This window comes from Pristis pectinata, chromosome 5 (genome assembly GCF_009764475.1).
Source record: "Pristis pectinata isolate sPriPec2 chromosome 5, sPriPec2.1.pri, whole genome shotgun sequence".
NCBI classification, from domain to species: Eukaryota; Metazoa; Chordata; class Chondrichthyes; order Rhinopristiformes; family Pristidae; genus Pristis; species Pristis pectinata.
This window is the reverse complement of record NC_067409.1, coordinates 13,509,714-13,532,444: the sequence shown is the minus strand read 5'-3', so window position 1 is coordinate 13,532,444 and position 22,731 is coordinate 13,509,714.

The window sequence follows — 22,731 nt, the reverse complement described above, 5'->3', positions numbered from 1 at the left end:
AAAAATAACCTCTTCTTCTTACCTTAACGGTTTTGGTGGAGGAACATTTGACATTGTTGGAAACGCCCGCGGTTTGGTTCATCTTTGCCGGCTGCAGGCACAAGCCAAGGGCAGTGAGGGAGTGCGGATGCGGCGCCGCTCTGCCTCTCTCGGTCCACGCTCCCACTACTCCTCACACCGGTTTTCCCGGCCGGCCGAAGAGAACTGGGAATTTTTTTTTTGTTAACAACCCAAAAAAAAAAGAAACGAGGTGGCTGGCGGGGACTTTTCGGATGGATGAGCGAACGAACAAGTGAAGGCAGCGGGCTGGCGGAGGCGCCCACTTGCTCCCCCGTTCTGTGCCGCCAGGTGTTTGCCGGAGGAGTCCTCCCCACCTCCCCCGGTCCTGGTAGGGAAGGAAGGGGAATCCCTGGAGTTGACGCCCAACTCATGGGGCGGGGGCAAGGTCGCTCTGGCGGCTACCGGATGGGGCAGATGCGAGAAGGTGGGGAACTGGGTGGGATGAGGGGAGGTGGGGCAGGAGGTGGGGATGAGGGGGAGGTGGGGATGAGGGGGAGGTGGGGAGGGGGGATGAGGGGGATGGGGGAGGGGGGATGAGGGGGATGGGGGAGGGGAGGATGAGGGGGAGGGAGGATGAGGGGGATGGGGGAGGGGAGGATGAGGGGGATGGGGGAGGGGAGGATGAGGGGGAGGGGATGAGGGAAGGTGAGGTGGGGAGGGGATGAGGGAAGGTGAGGTGGGGAGGGGATGAGGGGAGGTGGGGAGGGGAGGTAGGGGTAGGGAGGGGATGAGGGGATGGTGTGAGGGGAGGTGGGGTAGGGGGTGGGATGTTAGGGTGTTGAGGGGATGAGGGGTATGGGGAGGGGATGGGTGGGCGTGTGGGGGTGGGGAGGGGATGGGAGGTGGGGGTGATGAGGAGAGGTGGGGTGGGAATGAGGGGAGGTGGGGGTAGGGGGTGGGATGATGGGTGGGGAGGGGATGTGGGGTGGTGAGGGGAGGTGGTGAGGGTATGAGGGGGTAAAGGGGGTGGGCAGGGAGGGGATGAGGGGGTGGGGGTGGGGTGGGGGTAGGGAGGGGATAAGGGGAAGTGGGGATGAGGGGTGGGGTTGGGGTGGAGGGGGGTCCGGAGGGGAGAGGGGTGTGGGGTGGAGGGGGGTTGGGAGGGTAGAGGGGAGGTGGAGTGAAGAGGGGGTGGAGGGGAGAGGGAAGGTAGGGTTGGAGGCGAGGTGAAGGGGAGTGGGGTGGGAGAAGGGGAGATGGGGGAGTTGGGGAGGAGAGGGAGGGAGTAGAGCTGGGGAGTTTGAGGGGGAGGGTGGTGCAGAGTGGGGAGTGTTGGGGAGGTGGGGGGGAGAAGTGGGGGGAGGAGAGGTAGAGGGGAGATGGGGTGGGGGTGCAGTGGGAGGGGAGGTGGAGTGGGGTTGTGGTGGGAGGGGAGGTGGGGGTAGTGGAGGTGGAGTGGGGATGCAGTGGGAGGGGAGGCTAGGTGGGAGATGGTGGGGGGAGGAGAGGGGGCGGGAGGTGGGAGGCAGGGGGAACATGGGAGGGTTGGGAAGGTGTGGGTGGAGAGGAGGTGGGGTGGGGAGGGGTGATGGGAGCGTGGGAGGGGAGGTGGGGGTCATGGGTGGGCTGCGGAGGTGTAGGGGAGGGAAGGTTCAGTTGGGGAGGTGGAGGGGTAGGTGGAAGAGATGGTTGGGGTGCAGAGGAGGGAAGACGGGGGAGTTGAGTAGCAGATGCTCCTCAACGAGGGTTCGGGAAGTGAAAGTTGCTTTTATTTGACCCAGCACCAACTTTGGAGTGGGGGCGGCGAGGGGTAACAGGAGAGGGGCGGGGACAGTACTGGGGAGGTGGACACACAGTGAGAAGGTCAAGGCAGCAACTTGCAAGCTTGGATTGGGGCAGTGGAGGCTGGTGGAAGTTGCTGGGCAGGAGCAGCAGCTGGGGGAGAGCAGAGCTCCCTGAGGAAGGGTGAGTGGGCATGGATGTCGATCACAGCAACTGCACTTAAGCTTTTGCCTGGGAATAACATTTTTTTAAAATATGGCGCTTGGAGTGTGGGGTAGGGTGGGGTTGCTGATGATGTGTGGGTGTGCCAGGGTGCACGTTCCCTTCCGCGCCTGCACCCCCAGGCAAAGGAGTTTGAGACGTGTGCGTGTCAGTGCTCAGGGTGCTGCCCCTGTGAACCTTTGTGTCCAGATGTCGACGTGCAGTCAATTTCCAAAGGTGTCAGTGTGCACTACACAGGTGGCTACCAGATGTGCCATTGCAGCTGGTGCATAGGTGTATTAGTGTGCACTGCACAGGTGGCTACCAGATGTGCCATTGCAGGTGGTGCACAGGTGTGTCAGTGTGCACTGCACAGGTGGCTACCAGATGTGCCAGTGCAGGTGGTGTACAGGCGTGTTTATGCGCGCTGGTGAGTAGTTCCCAGAAGTCAATATCCACGGCGCGGGTGTTTCCCAGATGTGGCAGTGCACGCCCGCAGGTGATTCCCTGACGGTCGGTGCTGTCGATGCAGGTGGTTCCCTGACGCCTGGAGCACGGGTGAGGTATATTTATACCCATGCACAAGGTGTCAGTCAACATGGTGCCAGTGTTGCGCGTCCCCCTGATGTGTTCTCGCCCGCGATGGTGTGTTGCCACGCCACCCCCCCCCCCCCCCACTCCCCGTTCACGTTTGCGGGTGCTCGCCATTCCCACACAAGGTGTGTGTCCGTGCACCCGGCTCCGAAAGGTTGCAGCACTCGGGGGCCGGTTACAGGTTTGACTGAGAAGATCAAACTTTTTTCTGATAAGATGTGGACAATGATATCCAACGGGATATATGCATGAATTAAATCACTCAGCCCCGTATTCAAACGGAGTTCACTGAAGCCCCACATTTTTTTGTATTTCAAATGTGGTCCTGTGCAAAATCTTACGAAGTAGTATGCATGGAAACATTTAAATGAGAGGCGGAAAATCGCGATTTGTTTGTGCATGCAATGCTTTTTGAAATCCAGCTGTGTCCCATGCCAATATGATGGGGGAAAATACTTTGTCTGCAAATTTGCCGAAATGATTTCCAACGTGTCTGCATCCTTAAAGTCAGCAAACGGCGCTGTGCGTAAAATCGGCGGAACCTGGTTTTGTGAGGATGCATTCGGCAGGAAACATCTCAAGAAAGTTTGATTTTGTAGAGCCAGTCGGTTTAACTAACTTAACTCTTCGATGAAGGCGACAGTGCTAATTGTTCTGGCAGAATAATGTGACTGATTATTATTTATGCATGAGCATTTCTCGCGGTGTGCGTTATGGCAATCGCAGGAAATGGACATTTTGGAAAGAGTAACTTGACTGCAGTGCAGGAGCAGCGTGTCTGACTTCGGAATTTCGAGGGAGTTGTAAATCATGGGAGGGCTGCAGACCGAGACCAAGGTTGTGACACAGGCGAGTTCCCTTTTAATAGCTGGCGTGCGAGCAGCAGCCAATAAAAATCTAAAGCTTTGGAAAGTTGAAATTGAAGCCAATGCTGCGAGTATTAACCTGAACCAGACAGAAGTCGGTGCCAAAGAGCGAGTGTCGACTCCGGGTAGCTAAGTGGACGAGCTCCTTCCAGTCGGACCCAGCACATGCACCAACCTGATAGAAGTTCATAAAATGATGAGAGGCATCGATGGGGTAGACAGTCAGAATTTTTATCCCAGGTCCTAGAGTCCTAGAGTCACAAAGTCATACAGCTCGGAAGCAGGCCCTTCGGCCCAACTCGTCCAAGCTGACTGTGTTGCCCAGTGAGCTAGTCCAATCTGCCCACATTTGGCCCGTAGCCCTCTAAACCTCTCCTACTTACCTATACACAAAAAGTACTGGAGGAACTCAGCGGGTCAGGCAGCATCCATGGAGGGAAATAAACAGTCGATGTTTCGGGCCCAGAACCTTCACCAGGACTGGAAAGGAAGAGAGCTGAAGCCGGAATAAGAAGGTGGGGGAGGGGGAGGAGCAGACGCAGGCTGGGGATAGGTGAGTCCAGGTGAGAGGGGGGAGGTAGTGGGAGGGGGAAGATGTAATAAGCTGAGAGGTGATGGGGAGAAGAGGCCAAGGGCTGAAGGAGGAGGAATCTGTGTAGGAGAGGCCAGTGGACCATGGAATAAAGGATGGGGGAGGGGAGGAGAGGAGGTGGGCAGGTCATCAAGGTGGGGGAAGGGAGCCATGGGAATAAGGGAAGTCAAAGGAGTGGGGGGGGGTGAGAAAATAAAAAGAAGGGGAGGGTTACTAGAAGTTAGAGAAATTGATGTTGAGGCCATCAGGTTGGAGACTCCCAAGGTGGAATATGAGGTGTTCTTCCTCTAACCTGCACCTGGCCTCAATGTGGCAGTAGAGGAGGCCATGGATCGACATGTCACTGTGTTCCCACCCTTCCCAGTCCTAATGAAGGGTCTCGGCCCGAAATGTGGACTGTTTATTTCCCTCCACGGATGCTGCCTGACCTGCTGAGTTCCTCCAGCGCTTTTTGTGTATTGCTCCAGATTCCAGCATCTGCAGAATCTCTTGTGTCTCCCTGTACTTATCTCGACGGCATTTAAATGTGGCTAATGTGCCCACTTCAACCACTATCTCTGGCAGCTCATTCCAAATACACACCATCCCGTGTCGCTGGTGCTGTAATAGCGTTACACTAACCACTACACTGCTTTCACCCTGTCTCTGCCCCTCATGATCTTGTATACCTCTCTCAGGACTAGAGGATGTCCATTTAAGGTGAGAGGGGGAAAGTTTAAAGGAGATGTGTGGGGCAAATTCTTTTTTACAGAGAGTGGTGGGTATCTGGAACAGGCTGCCAGGTGTGGTGGTGGAAGCAGATTTGATAGTGGTGTTTAAAAGGCTGTTAGACACATGAATATGCAGGGAATAGAGGGATATGGATCATGTACAGGCAGAAGAGAACTAGTTTAATTTGATGTCATGTTCGGCACAGACATTATGGGCCGAAGGGCCTGTTCCTGTGCTGTACAGTTCTATGTTCTATCCCAAAGCCTCTGCAGGTGATTCAATCCATTCAGCTTGTTTGCTTCCATCCTCTGGTCTTTCCTTCAACTGCACAGTAAAACTGCTGCCTCACGGCTCCAAAGACCCGAGTACAATCCTGACATCTGGTGCTTTCTGTGTGGAGTTTGCACATTCTCCCTGTGACCATGTGGGTTTACCCTGGGTGCTCCAGTGTTCTTCCATATCCCAAAAAGACATATGGGTTGTTAGGTTAAATGGCCACTGTAAATTATGGCAGTGGGCCATAGCTGAGGCATAGATAGGACGAATGCACACAGTCTTTTCCCCAGGGTTGGGGAATCAAGAACTAGAGGGCATAGGTTCAAGGTGAGAGGAAAAAGATTTAATAGGAACTTGAGGGGCAATTTTTTTCTACACAGAGGGTGCCACGTGTATGGAATGTGTTTCCAGAGGAAGTGGTTGAGGCAGATACATTAAGAACATTTAAAGAAACAGTTGGACAGGTACATGGATAGGAAAAGATTAGAAGGATAGGGGCCAAACACAGGCAAATGGGACTAGCTTGGGTGGCCATCTTGGTCAGCATGGACCAGTTGGGCTGAAGGACCTGTTTCTGTGCTGGATGACTCTATGCTCTACTCAGCAGGCATGGTAGTGTAGCGGTTAGCGCAACACTACTATCGCGCCAGCAATCCGGGTTCAATTCCGGCCGCTGTCTGTAAGGTGTTTGTACGTTCTCCCCATGTCGTGTGGGTTTCCTCTGAGTGCTCCGGTTTCCTCCCACATTCCAAAGACATACAGGTTAGGAATTTGTGGGCATGCTATGTTGGCGCTGGAAGTGTGGCGACACTTGCGGGCTGCCCCCAGAACACTCTACAGATGCATTTCACTGTGTGTTTCAATGTACATGTGACTAATAAAGATATCTCATCTCATCTCTTAAGTAGGATATCCTGAAGGAATTGGCAATGAGGCTATATGGGTAGTACTTGGGTATAAGAAAGGGGTGATCATTTTGATGAGGTTATAATATAGGCCTCCCAGTAGACAGCCGGAATTAGAAGAACTATGTAGGCAGATCGCAGAAGAGTGTAAAAGCAACAGACTTCAGGAAAGGGGGCGGTGTACATGCATCTGTCTACATCAATGGTGCTGAGGTCAAGAGGGTTGAGAGCTTCAAGTTCCTGGGAGTGAACATCACCAACAGTCTGTCCTGGTCAAATCACGTAGATGCCATGGCCAAGAAAGCTCACCAGTGCCTCTACTTCCTCAGGAGGCTAAAGAAATTTGGCTTGTCCCCTTTGACTCTCACCAACTTTTACTGAAGCACCATAGCAAGCATCCTATCTGGATGCATCATGGCTTGGTACGGCAACTGCTCTGCCTAGGACTGCAAGAAACTGCAGAGGGTTGTGGACACAGCCCAACACATCACGGACACCAGCCTCCCCTCCTTGGACTCTTGTCTTTACCTCTCGTTGTCTTGGTGAAGCAGCCAGCATAATCAAAGACCCCAGCCACCCAGGTCATTCTCTCTTCTCTCCTCTTCCATTGGGTAGAAGATACAGGAGCCTGAGGGCACGTACCAACAGACTTAAGGACAGCTTCTACCCCACTGTGATAAGACTATTGAACGGTTCCCTTATACAACGAGATGGACTACGACCTCACATCTACCTTGTTGTGATCTCGCACCTTATTGCACTGCACTTTCTCTGTAACTGTGACACTTTGTACTGTTATTGTTTTTACCTGTACTACATCAATGCACTCTGTACAAACCCAATGTAACTGCACTGTGTAATGAATTGACCTGTACGATCAGTATGCGAGTGACAATAATAAACCAATACCAATAGCATTGTATAGTGGGGGATTTTAACTTTCCCAACATTAACTGCGACTGCCTCACTGCAAGGGGCTTGGATGGGGTGGAATTCATAAAATGCATCCAAGACGGTTTTTTGAAGCAGTAGGTCGAGAATCCTACTAGGGAGGTGGGGTGTACCTGACCTTATCTTCAGGAATGAGAATGGGCAAGCGACGGAAGTGTCTGTGCAGGAACCCTTTGAAAACAGTGACCATGAGTGACGATAAGCTTCAAGGTAGTCATGGAAAAAGGCAAGCTTAGTCCTCGAGATCGGGTCCTTACACTGGGAGAAGGTGGATTTCAACATTGTAGGACAGGACCAGATGGAAGTAGACTGGGAACAGCTGCGAGAGGGAAAAACATCATCTGCTAAGTGGGATGCAATTAAAAGTGAAATGGAGTTTAGAGCCAGCATGTCCCTGTAAGGATGTGAAGCAAGGATAGTGTGTTAAAGGAACCCTGGTTAACGAAGGATATTGAAGGTTTGATCAGGAAAAGGAAGTGTATGTCAAGTATTAGAAATGGTATTAAATGAGTCATTGAGGTTTATGGGAAGGAACTTGAGAAACAAATTTGGAGGGCAAAAAGGGGCCATGAAATCACCTTGGAATGTAGCAGTAAGGAGAATCCTAAAACCCTTTTGGAACATAGAACAGTACAACACAGAACAGGCCCTTCAGCCCACAATGTTTTGCTGACATAGCTAATCCCTCCTACGCACAGAATGCCCATATCCCTCTATTTTCCTCTCATTCATGTACCCATCCAAGCCCCTCTTAAAAGCCCCCAATGAATTTGCCTCCACCACCCTATCAGGCAACTCATTCCAGGCATCCACCACTCTCTCAGTAAAAAACGTACCTCTCATGTCTGTTCTGAACCTATCCCCTCTCACCTTAAATGCATGCCCTCTGGTATTGGATCGCTCAATAATGGGAAAAAGATATTGCTTGTCTGCCCTATCTATGTCCCTCATAATTTTATACACTTCCAACAGATCACCCCTCAGCCTCCACCGCTCCAGGGAAAAGAGCCCAAATTTGTCCAACCTCTCCTGATAGCACACGCCAATATGCATATTGAAAGCAAGAGGGTAGCTAAGGAAAGAGGAGGTCCCCTCTGGAATGAAAGGGGTAATCTGTGTGAATGATGCCCTGAATGGATATTTCTCATTGGTATTCACTTGGGAGAAGTGTGGGTAGGTAGGTGGGGGGATGGGAGTGGAATGAAGAGTCAAGGGAGGGGTATGATGACATTCTGCGGCATGTCTATAGGGAAGGATGAACTGTTAGAAATATTGGCGCACATTAGGGTGGGTAAATGCCAAGAGCCTGACAAGATCTATCCCAGGATGCTAAGGGAAGCAAGGGAGGAGATTGCTGGGGCTCTGATGGAGATTTTTGCATCTTCAGTAGCCACAGGTGAGGTACCAGAAGATTGGAGGACAGCTAATCTTGTCCCCATGTTCTAAAAGGGCAGTAGGGATAAGCTTGAAAGTGAGCCTTGCATCTGTGGTAAGGAAGTTGTTGGAGAAGATTCGGAGGGATTGGATTTATGTTCACTTGGGAAAGCAGGGACTAATTTGGAGGAGACAGTGTAGTTTTGTGCAGGCGATATCGCGTCTCTCTGAATTTTTTTGAGGAGGTAACTGAGAAAATTAAAGGCAGCACAGTAGACATGGACTTCAGGAAGGCTTCTGACAAGGGCCTGCATGGTAGGCTGGTCCAGAAGGTGAAGGTACAAGGGATCCAAGTGTTGGCAAACTGGATTGAAAGTTGGCTTGGTGATAGGAGGAAGAGGGTAGTGATGGATGGGTGTGTCTCTGGCTGGAAGTCTGTAATGAGGAGCACCACAGGGATCAGTGCTGGGACTTTTGTTATTTGTAATATACTTGGAGGAGAATGTAGGTGGTCTGATTGGTAAGTTTGCAGATAACACGAAAATTGGTGGGGATGTAGATAGTGAAGAAGGTTGTCTAAGGTTTCAATGGCACACAGATAAACGGGAAAGTTGGACGAAGTGGTGGCAGATGGAATTTAATCCAAAAAAGTGTGAGGTAATGCACTTTGGGAAGTCAAGTTCTGGTTGGATACACAAAGTAAATGGCAGGGACCTTAGCATTGATTAACAGAGGGTCACTGGCATCCAAGTTCATGGCTCGCTGAAAGTAGTGGCACAGGTGGATAAGGTGGTGTGAAGAAGCCGTTTGCTATGCTTGCCTTCAAAGGCCAAGGCATTGAGTGGGGACATCATGTTGCAGCTGCACAAAACGTTGGTTCGACCACAGTTATTGTGTTGTGTACAGCTCCGGTCACTGCAGTACAGAATGGATGTGGAAGCAATGTGGGGCAGAAGAGATTCATCAGAAAGTTGCCTGAAATACAGGGCTACAGTTATAAGGAGATGGGTTTATTCTCACTGGAACGTAGCAAGCTGAGGGGTGACCTTAGAGAGGTTAATAAAATTCGGAGGATCATAGATAGGATAGATAGTCATTTTCCCAGGGCAGGTGAGTGTGGAACTAGAGGGCACGGGTTTAAGGTGAGAGGGGAGAAACTTAAAGGAAATCTAAGGGTTAATTTTTTTTACACAGAGGATGATGAGCTGCTAGAGGAGGTGGTAGAGGTAGGTACAATTACAAGGCAGAGAAGGATATGGGCACAATGCAGACAAATGGGAGTGGCGTGGACACACATCCTGGTCGGCATGGATGAGATGAGTCAAAAGGGCCCCTTTCTATGCTGTCTGATTCGATACATTGCCCCTACGGTAAGTAGGGGAATATATTCTGGGGAGAGTTTGAGGGAAATGTGGGTAGGATAAAAGTAGGAATAGTGTAACTGGGTGCTTGATGGTCAGCGCAGATGATGGGCTGAATGGCCTGTTTCTGTGCTGTATGGCTCAATAACTTCAGTGAGCACGTTGATCCGAATTCCAGCCACACTGCTGGCAACAGTTACCGCACTAACTTTGTTTGCAATGGTGCAAAATAATCATAACATCACAGAACTCTTATACCTTGTCAGACTATTCAGTCCACTCAATCTCTGCTAGCCTGTAGTTGAGGGACCCCATCATTGCTGTTCTCCTGCTATTTGCCCACAAGCTGCTCTTTGTGATTTTAATAAATGACTTTGATGGGGATGTGGAAGGGTGTGTTAGTAAGTTTGCTGGTGATACAAAGGTTGGTGGTGTAGAAGGTGGTCAAGGGTTACAACGAGACATTGATAGAATGCAAAGCTGGGCTGAGAAGTGGCAGATGGAGTTCAACCCGGAAAAGTGTGAAGTGATACACCTTGGAAAGCAAAGTACAGGGTTAATGGCAGGATTCTTAGCAGTGTGGAGGAATAGTGGGATCTTGGGATCCAAGTCTATAGATCCCCCAAAGTTGCTGCGCAAGTTGATAGGGTTGTTAAGGAGGCATATGGCCTCTTCCTCCTATCCTATTCCATTTCAAAAGGCAGGATTTATTGACAGGATTTGTTTATTTATCCACAGGATATAAATTGATTATAGCTATTCTCTGTGTAAAAACAAGTTCTTATTCCTCATATTCCCGTTGTATTTCCTGCCCCAAATCCAAACCAGAGCAGGAGACCCCACCCACCCGGGACATTCTCTCTTCTCTCCTCTTCCATCGGGTAGAAGATACAGGAGCCTGAGGGCTCGTACCACCAGACTTAAGGACAGCTCCTACCCCACTGTGATAAGACTATTGAACGGTTCCCTTATACAATGAGATGGACTCTGACCTCACGATCTACCTTGTTGTGACCTTGCACCTTATTGCACTGCACTTTCTCTGTAACTGTGACACTTTACTCTGTACTGTTACTGTTTTTACCTGTACTACCTCAATGCACTTTGTACTAACTCAATGTAACTGCACTGTGTAATTAATTGGCCTGTATGATCGGTTTGTAAGACAAGCTTTTCACTGTACCTCGGTAACAAGTGACAATAATAAACCAATACCAATACCAATACGAGTGAAAGCAGTGGTGTTACCCAGTGACCATCCCCAGTTGTGCTGAGAAGAAACATTTGCAGTTATATGACGCCTTTCACATCACTTTCAGAAAGCATCAAAATTCTATCCAGTCAGTGAAATGTATTTGGAAAGCAATTGCTGCTGTAATGTAGGAATGGGAGCCAATTTCTGCCCCACAGGACCACACACCCCGCAATGTGATGATAATCAGTTACTGTGATTGAAATCTATAATCTGTTTCAGTGACGTTGAATGAGAGCTAAATATTGATCACATCGTGAGAGATCATTTTGCTGCTTCTCTTCCAGTCAGTGCCATGTTTTTCTTTGCTTCCACCTGAGAGACCCTTGTGTCTTAGAACGTTACTGCACAGTCCAGGACCTTCAGCCCACGATGTTGTGCCGACCTTTTAACCCACTCTAAGATCAATCTAACCCTCCCCTCCCCCTCCCCTCCCCTCGCACATAGCCCTCCATTTTTCAATCATCCATGTGCTTATCTAAGAGTCTCTGAAATGTCCCAAATATATCTGCCTCTACCAGTACCCCTGGCAGTATATTCCACGCACCCACCACTCTATATGTTAAAAAAAAACTTACCTCTGATATCCCCCCCTGTACTTTCCTCCAGTCACCTTAAAATTATGCCCCCTTGTGTTAGCCATTTTAGCACTAGGAAAACTTCTCTGGCTGTCCACTCGATCTATGCCTCTTATCATCTTGTACACCTCTATCAGGTCACCTCTCATCCTCCTTTGTTCCACAGAGAAAATCCCTAGTTCACTCAACCTGTCCTCATAAGGCATGCTCTCCAATCCAGGCAGCATTCTGGTAAATCTCCTCTGCACCCTTTCTAAAGCTTCCACATCCTTCCTATAGTGAGGTGACCAGAACTGAACACAATACGCCAAGTGTGGTCTAACCAGGGTTTTGTAGAGCTGCCACATTACCTTGCAGATCTTGAACTCAATCCCCCAACTAATGAAGGCCAACACACCGTATGCCTTCTTAGCAGCCCTATTAACTTGCACAGCAACTTTGAGGGATCTATGGTCGTGGACCCCAAGATCCCTCTGTTCCTCCACATTGCTGAGAATCCTGCTATTAATCCTGTATTTTGCTTTCAAATTCAACCTTCCAAAGTGAATTACTTCACACTTTTCGGGACTGAACTCCATCTGCCACTTCTCAGCCCAGCTTTGCATCCTATCAATGTCCCATTGTAACCCTCGACAGCCTTCTACACTATCCATAACACCACCAACCTTTGTGTCATCTGCATACTTACCAACCCACCCTTCCACATCCTCATCCAAGTCATTTATAAAAATCACAAAGAGCAGGTGTCCCAGAATCTGCAGAACACCACTGGTCACCGACCTCCAGGCAGAATGCACTCCATCTACAACCACCCTCTGTCTTCTATGAGAAAGCCAATTCTAAATCCACACAGCCAAGTTTCCCTGAATCCCATGTCTCCCAACCTTCTGAATGAGCCTATCATGGGGAACCTCTTCAAACACCTTACTAAGGCCCATGTACACCACATCCACTGCTCTACCCTCAATGTGTTTTGTCACATCCTCAAAGAATTCAATCAGACTATGCTTCACCAAATGCTCATAAATCCTGTCCCTAAGAATCTTTCCCAATAATTGCCCACCACTGAAGTAAGACTCACTGGTCTATAATTCCCATGGTTATCACTACTCCCTTTCTTGAACAAAGGAATAACATTTGCCACCCTCCAATCAGTTGGTACAGTGAGGATGCAAAGATCATTGCCAAGGGCTCAGAAATCTCTGGCCTTGCTTCCCATAGTATCCTGGGATATATCCCGTCTGGCCCCGGGGACTTATCTATCCTAATGTTTTTCAAAATTTCCAGCACATCCTTCTTCTAACATTGACATGTTCTAGCTTATCAGCCTGTTTTATGCTGTCCTCACAAATGTCTAGGTCTCTCTTACAGGTGAATACTGAAGCAAATTATTCATCAGGACCTCCCCTACCCCCTCCAACTCCAGGCACATGTTTCCTCCTCTATCCCTAATCAGTCCTACCTTTACTCTAGTCATCCTCCTGTTTCACATATGAGTAGAACACCTTGGAGTTTTCATGAATCCTACGTGCCAAGGCCTTCTCATGCCCCCTTTTAGCTCTCCTAGGTCCATTCTTAAGCTCCTTACTGGCTACCTTGTAACTCTCCAGAGCCCTGTCTGATCCTTGCATCCTAAACCTTAAGTAAGCTTCTTTCTTCCTCTTCACTAGATGTTCCACATCTCATCAACCATCCTTCACCCTTCCATCCTTTTCCTGCCTCAGTGGGAAAAACCTATCCAGAGCCCCATGCAAGTGATCTCTAAACAACCTCCACATTTCCATTGTGCATTTCTCTGAGTACATCTGTTCCCAATTTACATTCCCAAGTTCCTGCCTAATAACATCATAAATCCCCCTCCCCCACGTAAATATTTTCCTTTCCTGTCTGCTCCTATTCCTCTCCAAGGCAAGGGTAAAGGTCAGGGAGTTGTGGTCATCCACCGAGAGATCTGACACCTGACCAGGTTCATTGCCTAGTACCAGATCCAGAATGGCCTCTCCTCTAGTCGGTCTGTCTGCATAGTGTGTCAGGACACACCTGACAAATTTTGCCTCATCCAATCCTTTTGCACTGAGGAGGTGCCAATCAATATTGGGGAAGTTGAAATCATCCATGACAACAACCCTGTTATTTTTGCACCTCTCCAAAATCTGCCTCTCGATCTGTTCCTCAGTGTCTCTGTTGCTATTGGGGGGTCTATAGAATACTCCCAATAGAGTGATTGCTCCCTTTCTGTTTCTGACCACCACCTACACTGACTCAGTAGACAATCCCTCCAGGACATCTTCCCTTTCTGCAGCTGTGATACTATCCCTGATCAGCAATGCCACTCCCCCACCTCTTTTACCTCCTTCCCTGTCCCTTTTGAAACATCTAAACCCCAGAACATCCAGCAGCCATCCCTGCCCTTGTGACAGCCAAGTCTCTGTAATGGCCACAATGTCATAGTTCCATGTACTGACCCATGGTCTAAGTTCATCACCCTTGTTCCTGATACTTTTTTCATTAAAATAGGCACTTCAACCCATCCAGCTGACTGCAATTTTGCCCTATCAACTACCAATCCTTCCTCACAGTCTCTCTACACGCTGTACCAACCTGTACACCAACTGCCCCACCCTTTGACCTGTCACTCAGGTTCCCATCCCCTTTATAATGTGATATCTACTCCAGGTGACCTGGATCAAATTTAATATTAAACATGTGAAGCAAAGTACGTTTACAGAAAGAACAACATAGACTAAATGGCACAGTTATGAAGAGCTTCAAGAGCAAGGGCCTAGGTGTATGTGGCATAATATCTTAAGTGGCAGTGCCTGTTGCAATATAATATATAAAGCATACAGCCACAAAGGGGCAGGCACAGTGGTGTAGCAGTTAGCGTAACACTATTACAGTGACAGTGACCCGAGTTCAATTCCGGCCACTGTCTGTAGTGAGTTTGTATGTTCTCCCCATGTCTGCGTAGGTTTCCTCCGGGTGCTCTGGTTTCCTCCCACATTCCAAAGACATACGGGTTAGGAAGTTGTGGGCATGCTATGTTGGCGCCGGAAGTGTGGCGACACTTGCGGGCTGCCCCCAGAACACTACGCAAAAAGATGCATTTCACTGTGTGTTTCAATGTACATGTGACCAATAAAGATCTCTCTCTCTCTGTCTCTTTAAAATGGACTTTAGTACGGGCAATTTGTAGAATCCTAGAATTTTAGAATCATACAGAATAGAAAGGAAGACACAAGTCCACAGATCTGAAACCTGGAACAACAAACAATCTGCTGGAGGAACTCAATGGGTTGAACAGCATCTGTGGGGGGGGGGGGGGGGAAGGAACAGAAAGTGACACCGGAGAAAGGAGACCATTTGGCCCACCGCATTCATGCTAACCAGGATGCCTATCTACACTAATCCCATTTGCCTTCATTACGACTAACAAAAATTTACTGTAAATGGGTGGTTGATGGTCAGCAGGGACTCAGTGGGCCAAAGGGCCTGTTTCCGTGCTGTATCTCTCTATGACTGTTGCATCCTGTTCTGGTCACCCCACTTGTGAAGGTCCGAGAGAAGATGTAGAAAAGATATGTTGTGAAGTGTTGGGATTTCTGCTGCAGGGTTAGACAGGAGAAGCTGAGGTTATTCTCATAGATTCATAAAGTCATACAGCACAGAAACAAGTCCTTTGGCCTCACTCATCCATGCTGACCTGAATGCCTTTGTAAGCTCCGTCCCATTTGTCTGCACCTGGCCCACGTCCCACTGAACCTTTCCTAACCTGTCTAAATGATTTTTAAATGTTGTAACTGTACCCACTTTACCACCTCCTCTGGCAGCTCGTTCCATATTACCCACCACCCTCTGTGTGGGGGAAATACCTGCTCCACAGATCCCCTCTAAATCTTTCCCCTCTAACTGTAAAATCTGTGCCCTCTAGTTTTAGGCTCCCAAAAACCTGGGAAAAAGACTGCAACTATCCAACTCATCTGCGCCTCTCATAATTCATTTAAGAGACTCTTAGATAGACACATGAATGATAGAAAAATAGGGGGCTACGTGGGAGGGAAGGGTTAGACAGATCTTAGAGCAGGATAAAATGGAGGGCTATGTGGGAGGGAAGGGTTAGATAGATCTTAGAGCAGGATAAAATGTCAGCACAACATTGTGGGCCAAAGGGCCTATACTGTGCCGTAGTGTTCTATGTTCTATAATTCTATAAACCTCTGCCTCCTGCACTACAGGGAAAACAGTCCCAGCTTATCCAATGACTCCTTATAGCTGAAGCCCTCCAGTCCAGGCAACAATTCTTTCTGCACCCTCTCTAGTTTAATCACATCCTTGAATAAAAAACCAAGAGGAAATCTGATAGAGATGAATAAGATCATGGGTGGTTTAGAAAGATTAAATAGAGAGAAGGTGTTCCCATTATCTAATGGTTGAAGAATTTGGGCATAGATTTCAACAGATGAGAAAAATATATAGGGGATATGTCAGGAAGAAAAACATTTATACACAGAGTGTAGTTATCACCCAGAATCACTGCTTGTAGGTGTGGTGAAAATAGAATCATTCAAAAGGGAATTGGATAGGTACTTAAGGGAAAATAATCTGCAGTACTGCAAGAAAGATTGGAGAAATGAAACTGATTGGAAGACTCTGCAGAGGGTTGGCATAGACTTCAGAGATTGAATTGCCTCCTTCTGTGCCGCAATAATCTTACGATTCTAGGAGTTATCTCACACTATCCTCAGTCTTTTTTCATGATAGTGTAACCACTGATGAAATAGAAATCCTTTGTGCTGAGCCACAAATGTGTTCTCTTACACATGCTGATTGTTAATCTCAGAAATGGTAGACTGAGAAAACACTTGAAGAGACAGCCGCAGATATTAATTCTGAAACTGCTTCATTTTACAGCCCATGATCTTACAGAATATCAGTTACAATAAAGAATTACTTGCTCCATTCATCTGCGTTTTGATACCACACCTAATGAAAATAATTAATGTGCCTTACTTTCTGCACTGCTACTGACTATTTAAAAAAAACCCTGAACTCTTGCATTTTAAATCTTCAGCCCAGGGCAGAACCTGCACTCACTGCATTCTGCTACTTTATCTCTTTAGTCAGTCTGATGCAGTACAGTTTCATCGTCAAGCTGACTGCCCCCTCCTCATCCAAGAGTAAAACCCTACTTTGGCAACATCTCCTGCTGAGTTCAATGAATAAAATTGTTGCAGTCGCAATAAGCATGAACAATCACTGGAATGTTAAGTCCTCTTTCATTGCCTCAACCATACTGATTTGACACCCTGTCTGAATTTTAATTTGTACTGATGACTCTAATATCCAGTGGACAGAACTTCCAATGGGCTACCTTCAGCTTAAAGGCGGACTTTTAACATTTTAGCTCCTCTCTTTGCCATCCCCTCCACATCCACAATCACTGCGTTCACGAGGATGTGGCTGAGGGAAGGGCAGGAATGGCAGCACAACATACAGAATCAGATTTATTATCACTGACTCAGATAAGATAAGATTTCGTTATTAGTCTCACGTACATCTAAACACACAGTGAAGTGCATCTTTTTTTGCATAGAGTTTTCTGGGGGCAGCCCGCAAGTGTCGACACGCTTCCGGCGCCAACATAGCATGCCCACAACTTCCTAACCAGTACGTCTTTAGAATGTGGGAGAAAACTGGAGCACCCGGAGGAAACCCACACAGACACGGGGAGAATGTTCAAACTCCTTACAGACAGCGGCCGGAATTGAACCCGGTCGCTGGTGCCGTAATAGCGTTACGCTAACCTCTGTGCTACTATGATGTGAAACTTGTGGTTTTGCGGCAGTAAAATTACCATAAATTATAATAATAAATAGTGAAAAACAAAAAGGAATAAATGAGGTAGTGTTCATGGACCGTTCAGAAATATGATGGCAGAGGGGAAGAAGCTGTTCCTGAATCATTGAGTGTGGGTCTTCGGGCTCCTGTACCTCCTCCCCGATGGTAGTAATGAGAAGAGGACCTGTCCCGGATGGTGAGGGTCCTTAGTGATGGATCCTTAGTAATGTTCCTGTGGTGATGGGGGTTTCCAAAATAGAAGGAAGTGTTGCACTGCTGATCTGGAGAACATTAGAGCAGCGCTCAGGGAAGGTATCACGGGGGGACTGGCAAATGAAACAACGTGGGTAGAACTCAGAAATAAGAAAGGGGTGGTCACTTTGATTCGCCTCCAAATAGTCAGTGGGATTTCGAAGAACAAAAGTGCAGACAAATAGCAGTACAATGTAAAAGCAATAAGGTTGCAGTGGTAAAGTGGAGATACAAGAGACAGCAGATACTGGAATCTGGAGCACAAACAATCTGCTGGAGGAGCTCAGTGGGTCGAGCAGCATTTGTGGGAAGGAAAGGAACTTTGACAGGTTTCAGGCTGAAACTCTACAGCAGTAATGGATGATTTTAACTTTCCCAATGTTGACTGGGCTTAGATGGGGCAGAATTTGTTACATGCATCTAGGAAGGGTTTTTAAAGTAGTGTGTAGAGAGTCCTTCTGGGGAAAGGGCTATACAACCTTATTTTTGGGAAGAAGGATGGGCAAGTTGTGGAAATATCAATTGGTAAATTGGTTTATTATTGTCACTTGTCCCGAGGTACAGTGAAAAACTTGTCTTGCATACTGTTCATACAGATCAATTCATTACATGGTGGATTGAGGTAGTACGAGGTAAAATGATAACAGAATACAGAATAATGTGTAACAACTACAGGAAAGGTGCAGTGCAGGCAGATAATAAGGTGCACGGTCATAATGAGTAGACTCAAGAGTCCATCTTATCATACTAGGGGACCATTCAATAGTCTTATAACATCGGGACAGAAGCTGTCCTTGAGCCTGGAGGTACATGCTTTCAGGCCTTTGTATCTTCTGCCCAATGGGAGGGGGGAGAAGAGAGAATGCCCGGGGTGGGTAGGTGGGGTCTTTGATTATGTTGGCTGCTTTGGCATGGACCTGTTTCCGTGGTTTCCATACTGTATGACCCTATGACCTCCTTCACCAATACTAAACCAATCCTAAACTAATACCAATACCTCCTGTCACTACATGGTTAAAAATCTTCAAATGTGAAACCTGTCATTGGATTCCTGAATTAGACTGCTTTTGGTGACATGCTGCCACAGTATTTATTTTGCTCTGTGTACTCATTGAAAAAATAGTTATGTTATAAGGGGGTTGGGGGGGTCATAGATTTAAGTAATTGGTAGAAAAACTGGAGGGGAGTTCAGGTAAATATTTTCACTCAGTGTAGAGCAGAGCTACGGAACTCACTGCCTGGAAGAGCGGGGGAGGCAGAAACCCACATCATAGTTTAAGAGTATCTGGTGAAGAGTTATTACCTGCAGGGGAGAGGGACAAAGAGGCAGTGAGTGAGGTTGACTGAACAAACTTGTACAGAAGTACTGCTGAAAGTATCCTGACTGGTTGTATCATGGTCTGGTACAGCAATTCGAATGTAAGAAGCTGCAGAGAGTAGTGGACCCTGCCCAATACATCAAGGGCACATCCCTCCTCACCATTGGTAGAATCTACAGGAGGCGCTGCCTCAAGAAAGCAACATCCATCATCAAAGATCCCCACCATCCGGGCCGTGCCGTCTTCTTGCAGCTCCCATCGGGCAGGAGGTACAGAAGCCTGAAGTCCCACACCACCAGGTTCAAGAACAGCTATTTCCCTTCAACCATTCAGTTCTTCAACCAACCTGCACAACCCTAATCGCTAACTCAGTACAGCAACACTATCACCACATTGATCTTAATGCTTCATTGTTGTTCCAGTTGTTTATTGTCTTGTAAAAATTGTGTATAATTTATGTTTCTGCTTTTTATCTTGTGAATGCTGCTTTCTGATGCTATGTACCTGTGATGCAAGTAAGTTTTTCATTGTACCTGTGCATACATGTACTTGTGCATTTGACAATAAACTTAACTTTGACTCTGAAGTCTGTTTATGGCTGACAGTCACAGTGGGTTGACTGTCTTCCAACTGTGACCATCAATTTCTAAGATTTCATGACGTAGTCCATATGTAAATACCAGTAAAACATTACTTCCATTCGCTTTGCTGAGCCTAACAGCAACTGAAGAGATGACTCTCAGGATATATGTGAGCACATATACCTACATGATTCTGTGGCAGAAATAGCACGCTCTAAATGGTTCTTCTTAATGAAGCATTTCTTTGCACAGGAGATGAATGCCCATATGCAGAGCAAGTAAAGTCTGCCACCTTTTATCTAATTATCCTAATCTCACTGCTGGAGCAGAAATCTGGCACAACAAGCAGTGAATCTTAATCAGCAGCACTCTGTACACTAAATCTCAAAAGAGGAAGAAAGTATACAGGATCATACAGCAGATCTGGGAAGACTCCCTCATAGGGATCATTGGCCCTCTGTCTCTTCCAAGTTTTCTTCCTGCCCAGACAAGAATTCTGCAGAGACAGGTAAGAGAAAAGGTAATGAAGAACAGTACAGCACACTTGGATGACCTGGATGAGGAAGTGGAGGGATGGGTTAGTAAATTTGCAGATGACACAAAGGTTGGAGGGGTTGTGAATCGTGCAGAAGGTTGTCGTAGGTTACAAGGGATATAGGCAGGATGCAGAGTTGGGCAAAGAAGTGGCAGATGGAGTTCAATCTGGAAAAGTGTGAAGTGATTCACTTTGGAGGAACAAACAAAGGCAGAGTACAAGGTTAATGGCAGGATTCTGAGCAGTGTGGAGGAACAGAGGGATCTTGGGGTCCAAGTCCAACGTCACGCAAGTTGATAGGGTGGTTAAGAAGCTGTATGGAGTGCTGGCCTTCATTAGTCAGGGGATTGAGTTCAAGAGCCACGAGGTAATGTTGCAGCTCTATAAAACTCTGGTTAGACCACACTTAGAACATTGTGTTTAGTTCTGATGACCTCATTATAGGAAGGATGTGGAAACTTTAGAGAGGGTGCAGAGGAGATTTACCAGGATGCTGCCTGGATTAGAGAATATGTTTTGTGAGGAAAAGTTGAGCGTTTGGAGCAACACAGGATGAGAGGATACTTGATAGAGGTGTATAAGATTATGAGGGGCATAGATAGGGTGGACAGCCAGCACCTTTTCCCCGGTGCAGCAATAGCCAATACTAGAGGTCATCTGTTTAAGGTCAGAAGAGGAATGTTCAAGGGAGATGTCAGAGGTAGGTTCTTTACACAGAGTGGTGGGTGACTGGAACACACTGCTGGGGGCGGTGGTAGAGGCTGATACAATAGGGGCATTTAAAAGGCTCTTAGGCAGGCACATGGAAGTAGGAAAAATGGAGGGTTATGGGCTGTACAGGAGGGAAGGGTTAGATTGATCATGGAGGAGGTGTTTATATAGTTCGGCACAACATCGTGGGCTGAAGGGCCTGTACTGTGCTGTACTGTTCTATGTTCTATGTAGCACAGGATAGACCCATCAGCCCACGATATTTTGCGGAACTAATTAAACTAATGAGTCCTAATTAATCTAATCCCTCTTCCCCGCGCATTGACCATATCCTTCCCTTCTCTGCATATTCATGTGCCTACCTAAGAGTCTCTTAAATACTTCTATGGTATCTGCCTCCACCACCACCCCAGGCAGCACATTCCAGGCCCCCACCACTCTCTGTGTATGACAAAAAACTTGCCTCGCACATCTTTTATTTGCCCCCTCTCATCTTAAGTACACACCCTCTCGTAGTAGGCATTTCAAAAGATACTGGCTGTCTATCTATGCCTCACATAATTTTATAAACTTCAATCAGATCCCCCCCCCCCCCAGGCTCCACCACTCCAGAGAAAACAGCTCCAGCTTGTCCAACCTCTCCTCATAGCACACGTCCTCCAAACCAGGCAGCATCCCGGCAAACTTCCTCTGCACCCTCTCCAAAGCTTCCACACCCTTTCTATAATGGGGCAACCAGAATTGAACACAATACTCTAAATGTGTCCTAACCAGAGTTTTATAAAGCTATAATGTAAAAAGTAAGAAACTCAAAACACAAGAAGTGCTTAGAAAATGCCACACGCCAGTCTACATCTGGAAAACAGTTGGATTTTCTTTTGGCAAGTACGTCTACATTAGAAGTGAAAAAAAGTGTACAAGCTGACAGAGAAACAGAAATACTGGAATAACCCAGCCAGTCAAGCAGCATCTGTGGAAAGGAAAACCAGTCAACATTTCATATCAGGGACCCTTCCACAGAGCCACCTTTTTACTGCAGTTCGAAGGAAGGTTTGCTGACCTGAAACATTTAGATTCATAGAGATTCATTGAGTTAAACAGCACAGAAACAGCCTACCCTAAACAGCTGACCAAGGTACCCCTTTACACTGATCCCATTTACCTGCATTTGGCCCATATCCCTCTAAACCTTTCCTAACTATGAATCTATCCAAATGTCATTTAAATGTTGTGATTGATCCTGCCTCTACGTCCTCTGTTAGCTCGTTCCAAGTACTGACTATCTCTGTGTGATTAAGTGCCCCTCAGATCCCCTTTAAATCTTTCCCCTCTCACCTTAAACCTATGCCCTAGATTCTTTTGTAACCTTAGACAACCTTCTTCACTGCCCACTGTACCACAAATGTTGGTGTCATCTGAAAACTTACTAATTGTGCCACCTACATTCTCATCTAAATTGTTAATATATATGACAAACAATAGAGGACCCAGCACTGGTCCAGGTGGCACGCACTGGTCCAGGTGGCACACACTGGTTGCAGGTCTCCAATCTCAATAGCAACACTCCACCACCACCCTATTCCTCCTACCACCAAGCCAGCCCTTATCCAATTTGCCATCTCACCCTGGATCCCACATTCTGGACCAGCCTACGATCAGGACTCTGTCAAAGGCCTTGTTAAAGTCCATGTGTACAACGTCTGCCACCCTGCCCTCGTCAACCTTCTTCGTCATCTCCTCAAAAAACTTAATGAAATTTATTGACTGGTTTCTCTTTCACCAATGCTGCTTGACTGTCCAAGTTCTTCCAGCATTCCTAGTCTTGTTTCAGATCCCGGAATCTGCAGTTTCCCTTCTTTTCCATCATTATACAAGCTGAAGTTTCACTAAGGTTGGAAAAATAATAGATAACATTCACAAAAACCAGCAGATATGGGAAATGGTAGAAACACTCAGCAGGTCAGGTGGTATCTGTGGAAAGAGAAACAGAGTTAATGTTTCAGGTCCAAAACTCTGTCAGAACTAGGAAAGAGAGATTAAAGAAAGGTAAAT